At 48.4% G+C, this 14,565-nt stretch overlaps 1 pseudogene; it reads left to right on the top strand.

Moving 5' to 3' along the window:
* Positions 1-14,215, top strand: part of LOC118771906 — a 41,780-nt pseudogene extending 27,565 nt beyond the window's left edge.
* Positions 14,216-14,565: the final 350 nt, after the last annotated feature.

Genomic DNA, 14,565 nt, shown 5'->3' with positions numbered 1-14,565 from the left:
CCAGCCGGAATAATTTCCTTTCTTCTGAGGAGATTTGCCCATCCACTTGTGTCTCCATGCTCCGCATTAAGCCCGTGCAAATATGTATAAAGCATTTTCTTTCAGACTCATTTTCTATTAACAAATCTTATTATGTCTCGTGCTCATTCCGTTACGCTACCTTTTATTTCACGCTTGGGAGGTTATTTTCCATGCTAACTGACTTAACACTTCCCTCATATAATATCTTCTGAGGCGTCTTAAAGCTGAATACCTCACCCAAAAACACTCTGTTCCCTATTGCACTCCTACTGAGATATAATTACCCAGTCAGATAAAATATTGAATGATAACATTGCAAGAAATTAAGAACTGGGACATTGGTTATTGTTCAAGGTTTCTGTTTTTATACAACACCTTTTAGTATAACAGGTGCACATTGGAGGAAAGCTCCATTCAGACTCGATATGTTACTTAATCACTGTCCTCATTCCTCGCCATGAGTGATATCACTATAAAGGGACGCCAGCCTCAAAACAAATGCTCAGATACTTCTGTGCTGGAACACAATGCTATCAGATATCAGCACTTGTTAAAATTTACTGAAGGGGGGATTTTAACATTGGTGAATAATTTATTAGGCAGACGTTCCTAGGCCTCTGATTGGGAATAAATCATGTTGATCCACAGTGTTGTCGTGGTGATGAATAAGGCATGGGAACAGTCAGCCATGCAGAAGAAATGGGTGTCTTTGGTCCAGTGAGCGCAGGTCTGTGTCATTAACTCCTCCACAGCTGTGACAGAACAGCTTTTCTGGAGAAGGGCTGTTTCTCTCCCCAGTGCCACTCTACCCTTCATTATGACAGAGGTGTGAGGATCATCTGGGCCTGGTTCTCTCACTCTAACAGTCTTATATTAAGCTTGACCTGGTCTGGTCCAGTCTTGGCCACTCCCTCTAACAGTCCTATAATGAGCCTGATCTGGTCTGGTCCAGTCTTGCCCTCTCCCTCTAACAGTTTTGTAATGAGCCTGATCTGGTCTGGTCCAGTCTTGCCCTCTCTCTCTAACAGTCTTATAATGAGCCTGGGCTGGTCTGGTCTGGTCTGGTCTGGTCTAGCCCTGTCCTTCTGGCAGAGTAATAAAATTAGATTCTGTGCTCTGGTGTACTTGGCTTCCATTGCCTACTCAGATTGCACAAGAGGTAGGGCGTGAATGGTGTCATGCTCACACTCACTGGTCTGAGAGTGTTGTTAGCCTGGCCTGACGCTGTTGCTCATCTAACTTGAATGAATACACTTATGCTCTATTATGCTGGAAGTCGCTCTGGATAAGTGCGTCTGCTAAATACATGTAATGTAATGTAATGTTTAGTCTGGTCTGGCCTTCTCCCTCTTAGTATTACAATCTGGCCCCCTGCTTCTGACAGCTTAATACCGATCCTGCCCTCTCCACTTCAGCATCTCACCTCACTAAAGGGGAGAGCAGTACAGCCTTACTGTGCCAGCTCATTGGTCGGACTGTGGTGCCCTTGACTCGCGGCACTTAAACTGAATTGCCATAGTAAATATCCCGCTGGGGGGAGTGGACCACTTGTAAAGTGTGAGTTATATCCAGTCACTCTGAATCAGGAAAGTGACAGGACTGAACAGGTCCTCCAGACTGTCCCCACGCTGTATGTAACCATATTAATAATGATAAACCTGGTTTTACGTATTGCTCGGCATGCGTGAGCGTCACAGTGCTCTTGATTGACAGCGCTGTCAGGAGTATTTTGGACGTGCCAAAACCAGCGCCATGGAGACAGGCTCCGCCTTGCGTCCCCATCCCCGCAGCGGTCACCTGCCCTTCAGTCCCGCTTCCTCACTTCCTGTTAATCAAAACCGCAATTATCAGGACAGTGCCCGAGGCGTGCCGACAGTGGGCGGTAATCTCAGACAATCACACAATCACAGCCATTAACTTAGCGTCGGGCCTCGTTCAGTCACCCAGGGCCGTCTCCCAACTGAGAGCTTGTCTGGCAAGTGAAATGTGAGCGGAAGGATATCCTTTTTTGGAGGAGAGGCCGTGGCTGGTGTCTGATGGAGCAGGAGGCCCTAATCCTCCTCTCTGATTTATACCACCTTACGGTTCTTCTATCCCAGGAGCTGAAGCAATTCATTAAGAGAGTGTATTGCCACACAAGAAAATAACGGTCCAAGTACAGAGTCAGAAGCACCATCATCAAGTCTCCTGCCTTGCTGGTTTATCCTATATATGCTAATCCCCACCATCTGTTTTCTTTATTAATTCACCCACAGGTATTTTCTGCCGCCACTTGTACCTATTAATTAAACGGTAACTGGAGGCTTATTCCACTGAACAAGAAGGTGATTAAGTCTGAGCTGAAAGAGATGAGACATTTTATCATTTGCCTTGGGTGAATTCTGTTAATTAGTCGGGTTTATTTTTAGATGTCGGCTAAACCTCATCTTCATATATTTCCTATATGAGAATCGATCAGTTCTGCTCTTTACATATATCCTGTAATCTGTGAGGGTAATGGGTACTGCGTATATTTTGCCTGCACATTACGGTTAGTATTAAGGAGGAAGATTTGGGAGAGCCCTGCAAATAGGAAGGGGCTTAAGATCAAATCACAATGTGATATTTTACCGGCTGAATCTTGAGCTGTGGGGGAAACAGGAGGATGCAGAATGACGATTGTGTTGCAAAGAGGCAACGTTGCATCACATTCTGACAGGATTTCCCGAGTTATTGGGGGATGGATTCTATCCTTAGAGGTATGATCAAGCACATCAGTCAGCCTCAGATACACAGGAGAATAAGGAAGCGGGAGAAAATGAAAGAGGAGAGAAGACAAAGGCACTGGATTGTGTGAGAGAATACAGGGCAGAGAGGAGGAGGAGGGGAGGCAGGGGATGGATGAGAACTGCAAGAAATTTGGGGAATTTCCCAGAGTGCATAGCACTGGCTGAGCTCAGCCCTGATCTGGTCATGTGATTGGACCAAACCCAGCAGCCAGCTCACTGTTCCATAGGAGGAGAGAGGGGGTGATGTGAGTCAGAGGAAGAGAGCCAGATATCAGGATCTGATGGAGTGGGCCCAAACCAGGAGGCGGAGAACATGCATAGAAATTGGTTGTCATGGGTTCCCAGCTGTCTCAACCCATAGAGTGTGCAAGTGACAGTGTCTGCCATGGTGCCAGTGTCACAAAGGAGATAAGAGAAGAAATGTTATAGCGATCAAAGGGGATCTGGAGGCAATGCGAACATTATCATTGGCCTAGCGGCAGTTTAAATAGAGTATGGCAATTAGCAGGACCTGCACTGTAGAGGATGTGATGTAAACACGAGAGCAGGTGGGAGGTCTAGCATTCATGCAGCGCTCACAGTGTGGGAGCAGCACTCAAGTAAAGCTGGCATGAGAATGTGGCAACACCCCCAGCTCCTGATTGGCTGATTAATTAACTAATTATCTATATGAGCAGGGACAAGTGTACTTAAGGGCTTTGGTGCAGAGGTCAAATGAAGGCAGAGTCGAAGCTCAGAATGGTTGGGGTTAGAGTAACAAGGGGGAAGCGGGAAAAGGTTTAGGTCAGAGGAGTGCATGTCACATTTTTCTGCACTCTCCCAGATTTGACCAAAGCAGATGAACAGCTAGAAGGCAGAGGCAACCTGTATCTACAGCAAACACATCAAGCCTGTATATTTACAGCAGGACAGAGGGGGGTAGGTGTGGGAGAAGGGGGATCATTGCCTACCGGGTGGGGAATGGCAGTGAAATTTCTCCATGCTGGGGGTGGCCAAGTGAGTAAGAGCGGGGGGTGATGGGGGTGGAAGACCTTCTGTAGAGCCTTCTGTGAAACTTAGTTGTTCGAATGAAGTTGCATTGTGCTGCAGTATATTTGAGAACAATGAGTGAACTGTGTAAATGGCTCCTCCTCCACTGCCAGATTGAGGGTAATGAGTCCAGGGTGCATTGGGCTGATCTGAGAACAGTAAAACAGACCAAACTGCCAACCCCCAGAGAAAAAGGTAGAACCACCATAATGCGATTTGCATGAAACAGTCATTTCAGTGCCATGGTGTGTGGTTTTTGCACTGAGGTGTTTTTAATTGTTATCCTGAAGGTGTTGTGAGTTTGTTTGTCACAGAAGTTCACAGCATCCCCTCTGGATTAGATTTAGATAATTATCTCAACAGTGTTAAAACAATGTTTAAAAAGTTAAACAATGAACAATTTCAACTGATAATGCACACGTTGTGGGGCGTCAACATAGAGCTATGGTGCCATCTGTCTCAGTAGCTCTCTGACATATTTACAAGCTTTTGTGATCAAGTATCCCGCATGGAAGGGAAGCATTATGTGCAGTTTTTCACAGTGAAAACTTTTGGGAGTGCCTTCCCTTCTACTGTCTCAGCAACACTAATTCTCCATTCGGCATGTCTCTTGCGCGCAGCGCAAAGCTTGAGCACAAATTTATTGCCACTTTCACCCCCCTGTCCTCAGGGGAAGCCCCCCGGGCGAATGTTGCTTTCATTTCCCATACCGGGTGCAATTTATGACAGATTTTTGAAGTCGCTTCTGTCCGTGGGAGCGTTCAATTAAAGATCTGAGGGCTTGTCAGGTCGAGAGTGTCAGAGGGCCGAGAAGGCAGAAGCTGGGGCTGTTGTCTCCCACCTGGCTTTCAGAAGGGGCAGGCTGGGTGCAATTAGCAGCGTGGGTCCCGGGCTGGAGGAAGCTTTGATGGTCTGTCACATCGTGACGCATGTAGCTGCGCAGACCGCGAGACGTGAGGAGAGGCAGCGCTCCGGGCCTCGGCGGAGAGACATCAGGTGTCTCGCAGCAGCTGCTGCATTCGCTTCCCGCGTCTCCCCGCGCCTCCCTGCGCCTCCCCGCGCCTCCCCCTCTCTGCTCCCCGCTCTTTCATCCAGAGGGTCTGACAAGCCCCACTCTTGTAACCAGCCAACCCCTGAGCTGTCATGGGAAATGAATTTCTCAATTTGCCAAACCCCCCTGTATGAGTCCTTGGGAGACCTTCACCTCCACAGCACTTTGAGACCCGTTACAAATGAGGCCGTCGTCCGTAGTGTAGCTTTTTTTTTTAACTCTTTGTAACCACAAACATGCTGGTCACGTTTTCAGTCGGGTAATGGGAATTATACTTTTTCCGACCACTGTATTATTATTTATTCTTCTGTCTGTTGAGTTGTTTCAAAAGCGAAGCAGTCACTTTGCTGACATGTTAATGGCTATGGCACGCAGATTAAAACTGTGTAGGCCAATGCAAATGCCTGCACAGCAGTAATCAAAGACCCGTGCGGTGCGAATCCAGTCTGAATTTCGTTTGATATTGACTTTAATAACTAATATATTACTGGTGACCTGCTGAGCTGAGGGAAATAGCAAGTCTCGCCTTATTTCAGACAGGGCACGCTATCTCAATGAAGACAGACATTTACAGATTAATTACACCCAAAAGTCGCAGGGAATTAACATGTTAAAATGGGAAGCCATGATAATAACATGTAAAGTGTGTTACCATAGCAATGGCAGTTCATATTTTCTGCACACAATCCCATACTGTTTTTTTTTTCCAATATATTAAAAATATATAATAATAATTATAGATTATAGTAACAAAATCCCTTTTCATAATCACAAAGACACCGTATAAAGTATCCAGGGAAAAGGAGACACACTTACTATACATTAAGACACATATAGACAAATATACATATACACATACAGACAACAAGAGACAGGAAGAGACTGGCAGTAGATATATTTGTAATGCAAAGTCTTTTGTAAATCTTCATTTTGAAGGGACTTTGAGAAGAACTTCCTTGAATTCCTAGGAGTGCCTGACAACGTTGTGGGATTTGAGACATTGTACGTCGGTTGAGTGAAAATCTCACGAATTCTAATGAAAACAAAATTCACAAGCACTGATCCTCAAAAGAACAAGAAATGAATATTTATTTCCAACTTTTGCAGAATATACACCATTCCATTGGGGGAACAAATCAGCAATCATTAGCATAACAGCTTATTTAGAAAATAAAAATAATAATCAGCAAATCACAATGGTACAAAACCATTCTTATGAGCCACTTCAAAGCACCTGCAGTTTAGATCCTGAGTGCAGCTGTGTGCTAATTGCCTGACCAGTATTTAAAGTAATGACTAAAACCACTTACCGTGCAGCTGGAATAAGCCACAGCTAGTGGTGTCAGTTTAAGGGAAAAACACACAACAGCAGGTTATCAACAGCAGGCGAGTTGGTGACCAGTCAGGGCTTGATCCTGGCACCAGCCGGAGTGCTGTGGCCGTGTGGTCACGTGTTCCCGTGGTGTCTCTGCAGGAGGTGGAGCTGTGCAGGTTGAACAGCCAGGAGAAGCTGGGCCTGACCGTCTGCTACAGGACGGACGATGAGGAGGACATCGGCATATACGTCAGCGAGGTGAGGACCTCGCACACAAAGCAGGCAGAGTCTCACTGTGCTCAGCAACAGGGAATACCTGCATATTTCACAACACAGTACATGATAGTGATACATGTGACAAGCCCATCTTGTCTATTCATCTGACTGCTTTGTCCTTCTCCATACTTTGTCCTTAACAAATCCAAGCAAATATTACATCTTTCAGCTGTTATACAGTAGTCATTCCAGTCGTTCCAGGGTCCTCACTGTTTTTGAAAATTGAAAAAAATGAAAGAATCTTTGTGCAAAATTAAAGGCAAAGTGCCCTAGTAGTTAGAATAAATGATCTAACTGTGGACAACATCATTCCTGGCATTGAAGGGGTTAACCAAATTACAACTGTTGTAATATTTAAACCCTGTCAAATCTGTAGTCTGCCACATAAACAACCAGACAGAATGAACCAAGCATGGAGAATAAGTCAAGTTTGTAATGATCCCCCCCTTTACGTTTTAATTGTAGTTTTTAATTAGTTGAGACTGACACTCTTCCCGTCTCCTGCAGAGTGTAAAATGGCACATTTTGTCATTTCCTCCGCTGCTTGCCAAGACAAACAAAGTTTTACGCGGGCTGATCAAGTCTCACACATCGCTGTTTTAACCTTCAGGTGCAATGTCTTGCATCCCACCAGAGAGAGCTAGCCCGAAAGGGCTTCCCGGTAACATCAGAGCGTTGTAAACATGCCGACAATTTTCTGATTGATGTCAGGCTCTTGAAACGAAGAACAAAGCGAGGGCTTCTATTTTTAGACTGTTGATAAAAGGAAATGCAAATTAGCCTCATTATAAATGCATGCGTGTATATCATATTTCTGCCGGCTTGGAATGCAATTTTTGTTGTTGTGCTGTGAGGTTTGATAGGAAAAGTATTTGCTCCATGACCTGAGAAATACGTGAAATAAAACACACAGTCATTACAAAGAAGCATTCATAATAGCGCATGTGAACAGGAATACATATAACTTCTAATATTCATATAATGTCATGGTGAACATTACACACCAAATGCTGATTTGGCTAAATTATGAATGGGAAGGGGGATATTTATCACTTATAAGATGTGACATTTAATATATTTCCACCATGCTCTGGGTTACAATTTGTCTGTTTTGCTGTTCCTTTAGGTGACAAAAGCAGATATCCGTGCCTCAGTTAAGATATCATTTCACAACTGAAAACACTGAATATTTGAAGAATGAATTATAGTGCATGTAGGCATGAAATCAGAAATGAACACCAGTATGTGCAAGTCTATAATAAATTATCTTCCCCTGCAGTTTGCTAATGAATGATTCCTCTATGCTCAGCACTGTTGTAGCTGCACCACCTTCAACAGAAAGAAGCCACATGTTTTATTAGCCAAGTCTTGTATTTATTCTCTGAGAGGCTTTTTTTGTAGTTGTTGGTGGAATATGCAGAGTCTCAGCCTGGATTATTCCCAGCTTGCTGGCGAATGTGTTTGAAGTCAGTGCAGCCCCACCAGCTATCTGCTGCAGATCATGAGGGGAATACCAATCCTACCAGACAGAGGGGAAAGGCAGCCTCTGATTTTCACTCTGCAAACTATACTGACTTTCACATGCTCCAAATGTCCATTTAATGACGTTATACTGACAGCTGAATTACAAACATTTTGTTTAAGCGCTATCTTAGGTACAGAATTTCTTATTTGAATAACAGTTCTGACTACACGTACCTCACAGGAATCAGTTAATTGTGTAACTTGTAGATGGTCAACTGATGAAAATGTGTCATGGAGGACAGACAGCTGCTGTCACTGTGCTCACTGGAGCACTTCTCCGGTGTCAGACACAGCGCTAGAGTACACCCCACCCCCCTCAGGGTGTCCATAAGGTGTCCTCTGGAGAGGACTGCAGCGGCAGCCCTGCCTCCCTCGGTCTCTCTGACGGTCTCATGACGTGATCTGCAACACAGAGGTAGAGCATCGAGTCCTGTAAGCAAGACCGTGCTGAGGATCAGAGCAATGTGAAGAGGCAGCGCCGAGACCCGGAGCCCCGACTGAACAGAGTCCAGTAAAGCGCCAGTCGAGTGGCAGTAAACAAACGGATCTACCCCTCTTTCGAGTCCCATTGGTCACGAGCCTGAGGTGGTCAGGATCTGAAAGAGCCACTTCTCACAGTACAGTATGTAATCATGACTGGCAACATCAGATCAGTAGATAGGAAGGAACTGTGGGAGCTACCATGAGTATTACAAGCTGTATGGAGCCGTTCTTGTTCAATGCATTACATCGCCACTAAAGAATGACTTCAGAGCAGTGGCATTCAGAGGTGGAACATGGAGAAGGACCCTAACCTAAACCCGTACATACTCCATAATAAGACATAAACTGCACATTCCTCCATATAAGCACTGAAATAGTACGTGCATGTGCAGAGAGGATCAGTCATTTCTGACTTTTCATTGAGAAATGTTAGGCATTGTCACGCCTTGCTACAGGATCTGACACGTTTTGCCCGTTGTTGCATACTGCTATGTGTGTGCATTGGCTGCTTTCTCCGCCTGCACCTCCCTGACTGCCCTGCGCTTATCGCCCTGTACAGGTGGGTTTGAACAGCATCGCCGCCCGGGATGGCCGCATTCGAGAAGGGGATCGAATACTACAGGTATCCACTGAGCTCCCACAATGCATTGCAAAGGAGGGACAGCCAGTGCTGTACAGCTGTGCAGTGCATTCATTTTTAATGGTCACGTATTCAATGAGAATCGAATCCCCCCCAGACAGAGGAGAGCCCCCTGGCTCCGCGTGTGTCTCTGTCCCTCAGCCGGTGAGAGCCTCTCTGTTATTACCTCTGCACAGCGTCTCAGGGCGGGAACCCAAGGGTGGAGATCACCTGAAGGGGAGTTTACCTGTGTGTTTGCCCTGGAGAGCTCTGGGCAGGTGTGAGGAGATGAGAGGGACCAGCCCCTGCTGTTGAGTGAGAGATAATGCAGGGGCTGCTGTAACTGTCCCGGTGTGCGCAGGCAGAATGACTGTGCCGGAAGGTTCTGGAGATAGCATGCACTGCCGTTAGTATCAGCTCCCCCAACAATGCAGACCCCTTCCCAGAGGCACCTAATGAAGTGGAGTCACTTACATGGGAGGTTGCTGGGCGAAGGCCGCCTCCTGTGGGCCGGACCACAGATAGTCTACTTTCTGAACAGATATTTGGCTCTACCTTCCTACTGTCCCCTGCACTTCTGTCTCTAGGAGGATCTGATTGGCTGCTCCCATGCTCTCTGCACTGATACGCTAGCTCATCTGTCCTTGACCACACCCACCTATATTTATAACGAGGCATGAAATGACAGCTCTTACCCTCAGTATTGGCAGAGATAATCAATTCTAATCACGCTAAGCTGAATATCTGTTCAGTAAATGGAGTATCTGTGACTCGGCTGAGGATTCCCTGGCTGTGTTTGGGGCACGAGCTGTGCGGAAATGACTCCTCCCCTCTGTGTTTGATTGGCAGATAAATGGCCAGGATGTGCAGGACAAGGAGGAGGCGGTAACCATGCTGTCCAATGAGGACTGCAGGAACATCCTCCTGCTGGTGGCCAGGCCGGAGATGCAGGTGAGGGGGCACCCCTGCGTCACGCGTCCAACAGGTTAAACCAGCATTCCGCATCCGGAGTCCAGAGGACCACCGTGCCTTTGCAGCGATGAGCCAAAAACGATGCGCAAACACCTCCTGGCCTGTAGCTGCCCGTTAGTAAACTTTAACGCAAGACATCATGACGCTAGCATGCATTTACTGGAAGCTGAAGAGGCGCGCAGGACATGCCGGCATTTCTCTGAATGGATGTTGCAGAGACAAATGAAGCTCAGCTCTCTCTAATGAGGGCTGGCCCATTAGCTCCACTTCATGTTTTATATTTAATGGGGCGCAAGAGTAATTACCCACACAACATAAAGCATCAAAACTAATGGCATGGTAACGTGGGAGAGCAGAGGCCACAGGGTATGGAGACTGAGCCGCTGAGTGCAGCCATGCCAGGAGAGCATCGCTTCTATTTAAACACACTACAGCTCTGTCCTAATGAACCCAAATCTAGCACTATCGATCACCCCTGTGAGCTTCAGAAAGCATGAGTGCAGATGAACAGAAGAGGCTGATCTTGCAGTAGCCGTTTTTGCTGGTGTCAGGAGAGTGCTTATTTTCACTCTTGCTTATGGTGGACCTGCAGTAGAATTTGTGTCTACTCCATGCAGACATGGCAGTGTGGCATAGCGGTAAGTAACACTGATCAGATGGTGAAAAGCTGTTGTACCTTTGAGCTTAATCTGCTTTAGCTGTAGATAGTAGCTATAAGGTAAGCTCTACATGCTGCTCTGGCTGAGGGCCTCAGCTAATATCCAGTTATTATGATGCAGTGTGATTCCATGATGAGACCCTCGCTGCACTGTGGCCATCTTGAAGATGGTGTTGGTGGTTGAAGGACAGGAACCTCAGTGGTACAGGAGCTAATGACCCCCCCCCCCCCCACCCCCGCTTTCCTCTCACCCCCCCAGCTGGATGAGGGGTGGCTGGACGATGAGCAGAACAAGTTCCTGGAGGAGCTGAAGATGGAGATGCTGGAGGAGCAGCGAAAGGAGGAGATGGAGCAGACGGGCATCGCCGTGGAGCAGGTGGGCGGAGCTGAACGGGCCGTGTGGTCACTGGGATCCCGCTGAGGACAGGAGCAGTCCTGCAGTCATTACTGTAACTGGTGGGAAAATCAGCGGGAGAGTGTAGATGGCCACACCAAGCACACACCAAGCCAGTGACCCTCACAAGACTGGCTGAGAAGGACTGTCCCTCAGCTTCATTTTCAGAGAGCATCTCTAGGAGACCTTTAAACCACTGCCCTTGTATGATCAGAGATCAGTGAGGCGTGCCCTCTGCACCTGTGCAGTGCCCAGAGGAGATCCCAGCACATCCAGCACTGCTCCTGAAAGTCGGCTTAGTACGCGCTGCCCAAATTAGAATATAATGATGATTATGATTATGATTATGATTATCGTAATGATAATCTTATTCTTATATATTTTATTAAGGTGATTTCAGACCTACCTTGCTGTGCCTGAATTTCGTACTGTGTGTGTGTGTGTCTCTGTGTGTGTGTGTGTGTAACTGTAAGTATCTGTTCAATGGGGCTGTAATCTCCAGGCCCCCAGTGTAACCTGAGTATTGATCTGTGACGGATGGAGATTGCACAAGGAAGGTTTTCTCTCCCTATTCCATAGAGGTTAAATTCATGTCTCACACACAGCTTTTCACATGTAATAATACAGTGGGATAACGGAAAACATGGTTCACTTCAGACAACATGCCCTGCACGGTTTCTTTATTTGAAATATTTTGCATGCAGTTTTTTTTTTACTCTAATGGCTCAACTGCTCGTAAAAGATATGACAAATATCATGGGTTATTGTCAGTAGATAAAAAGAGGGCTGGAATTTTTAATTAGCCAATGAGAATTTCAAATAGGGCTTTGAACATGTAGAGAAATTTACTTCCCTGTGATATACAAATATATATGGATTAGAATGGTGAGTACCTCAAAACCATACCATTGATAATCATAATTTAAAATCTTGGGTTTCTTAAAATTATTAGCATATTATACATCAGAAGAATTGGATATTCACAACCACTGGAATGACTGCAATATTGAAAATGAAAGGATTTGTTAAGTAAAAGGCTATTATTATTATTAAACATTTGTGGGTTAATATTAGACATCTCTCAATTATGCACACAGCGCCATACTTTGAATGGAAAGTTACCACAGTTGGCATAACAATCAATTAACTGTAGTCTGATAAAATTAAGTTTTATGTGCTGAAAGCTTCACAGCAGCACAGCAGCAGCGTTGGCTCAGAGTGCAGAGGCAGTAACTATGCTGTAAATATGCAGTAAATATGCACTGCGCTCAGGTCTCCTGTATACCATCAGTGATGCTGCTCTTAGCATCTGCCTGGCCACCATGTCTGACATGCTCTGACGCTGTGTCACTGCAGTGTGGTGTAGTGGTAAGGAGCTGGGTGTGTAACCAAAAGGGTGCTGTTTCGATTCCCCGCTAGGGCACTGCTGATGTACGCTTGAGCAAGGTACTTAACCTACAATTGCCTCAGTACATAAATGGATAAAACTGTAACCTACTGTACGTAAGTCACTCTGGATGAGAGCATCCGCCTAATGGCAATAATGTAATGTAATGTAATTTCAGGCCGAAACGCAGGAGGGAGATCTCATCTTAACGGACGCTGGCAACTGCTCCTCCGCCAGCCATGACAAGAATAGCGGAACGGGGCCCGGGAGCGAGAGCGGGCGATTGGAGGAGAGCTCCGGGCAGGACGTCCTGGCCCGGGTCCACAGGACGCTGTCGCAGTGCGTGCGGGACAGGCGCGGGGGGGAGCGGAGCCGGGACACGCCGGCAGACACAGACACGCAGAGCGACCGGAGCCCGGGGGCGGGGGGGCGGCGGGACTCCGAGTCCCCCCCCGCGCGGGAGGAGGAAGAGGAGGACGAGGAAGAGTGCGAGCGCTTCCAGCAGCTGCTGGAGCTGAAGTGTGCGATCAGGAACAGCGGGGAGTACGACCTGCTGTACAGCCGGCGCAGCACCATCGAGTGCAGCCTGACAGAGCAGGAGGGGGTGCAGCGCGAGCTGCGTCTGCTCAACGAGGAGCTGCGCAGCATCGAGAGGGAGTGCCAGAGCATCATGCAGGCGCACCAGCTGCGGCAGGCCCGCCACCGCCGCCCCGGCTCCACCCCCGGCCCCGCCCCCGCCCCCGGCCCCGCCCCCGCCCCCGCCCCGCCGCAGACCGCCGAGCCCGTCACCGAGCAGCCCGAGCGCTCGGACAAAGACAGCTCCAGCGCCTACAACACGGCCGAGAGCAGCCGCTCCACGCCGCTGGCCATGGACCGCTCGCCCGACCACTCCCTGCAGCGGATGGTCAGCGCCACCAACCGCAAGAACCTGTGCGGCGTGGTCACGGTCGTCCACGCCCAGCAGCCCGCCGCCCCCCCCCAAACCCGGCAGCCCGAGACGGGACGAGGCCTCCGAGCCGGGCCGGGCGCCCCCTGCTGGCGGAGACCGGGACAAGTCCCGCCCCCCGCCGGCCCCCTACCTGTCGCCCTACCACAGCTCCCAGTATCGGCACGCCAACATCCCGGCGCACGCGCGGCACTACCAGAGCTACATGCAGCTGATCCAGCAGCGCTCGGCCGTGGAGTACGCACAGAGCCAGCTCAGCCTGCTGAGCGTGTCGCGGGACGGCCCGCGGGGCGTGGGGGGGGCGGCCGAGCCCCGCACCGAGTGGAAGGTGAAGGTACGGGCCGACGGCACGCGCTACATCACCAAGCGGCCCGTGCGGGACCGGCTCCTGCGAGAGCGGGCCCTGCGGATCCGTGAGGAGCGCAGCGGCGGCACCACCACAGACGACGACGCCGCCAGCGAGCTGAAGATGGGCCGCTACTGGAGCAAGGAGGAGCGCAAGCAGCACCTCCTGCGGGCGCGGGAGCAGCGGCGGAGGAGGGAGTTCATGATGCGCAGCCGGCTGGAGAGCCTGCGGGAGAGCCCGCAGAGCGGCGGCGAGGGCCGCAAGGAGCTCAGCATCCTGGAGCTCAGCCACCGCAAGATGATGAAGAAGCGCAACAGGAAGATCCTGGACAACTGGATGACCATCCAGGAGCTGATGAGCCACGGGGCCAGGACTCGCGAGGACGCCCGCCTGCACAACGCCTTCCTGTCCGTCACCACCGTGTGAGGGCCCCGCCCTGCCCTCCGCGGCGACACTTAATTGCCTCGTTCAATGTGGCATTTTTATGAGGAAAAAAAAAAAACAAAACAAACGAAACAAAACTAGAGATATTTTTCACACTTTGTAAACCTGAACTACATTTTATACTCAATTTGTTTCCAGCTGGTTTTTCATTGCATTTTTCTTCAATGTATTTTTTTGTGTGTGTGTGTGTGTGTTTCTCCCTTTTTCTCTTTTTGTCGTAAGTACTTTTATACAAAGTTATTCCATTATTGTTCCCTTTAGATTGCATTGTAAGTACAATGGGTAAGGATGGCATTCTCTGCAGTCTCCAGCGCTTAATCCTTCAGGTCTCA

The sequence above is a fragment of the Megalops cyprinoides genome, chromosome 25, assembly GCF_013368585.1.
Source record: "Megalops cyprinoides isolate fMegCyp1 chromosome 25, fMegCyp1.pri, whole genome shotgun sequence".
Taxonomy (NCBI): domain Eukaryota; kingdom Metazoa; phylum Chordata; class Actinopteri; order Elopiformes; family Megalopidae; genus Megalops; species Megalops cyprinoides.
This window is presented reverse-complemented; position numbering and strand designations above follow the sequence as displayed.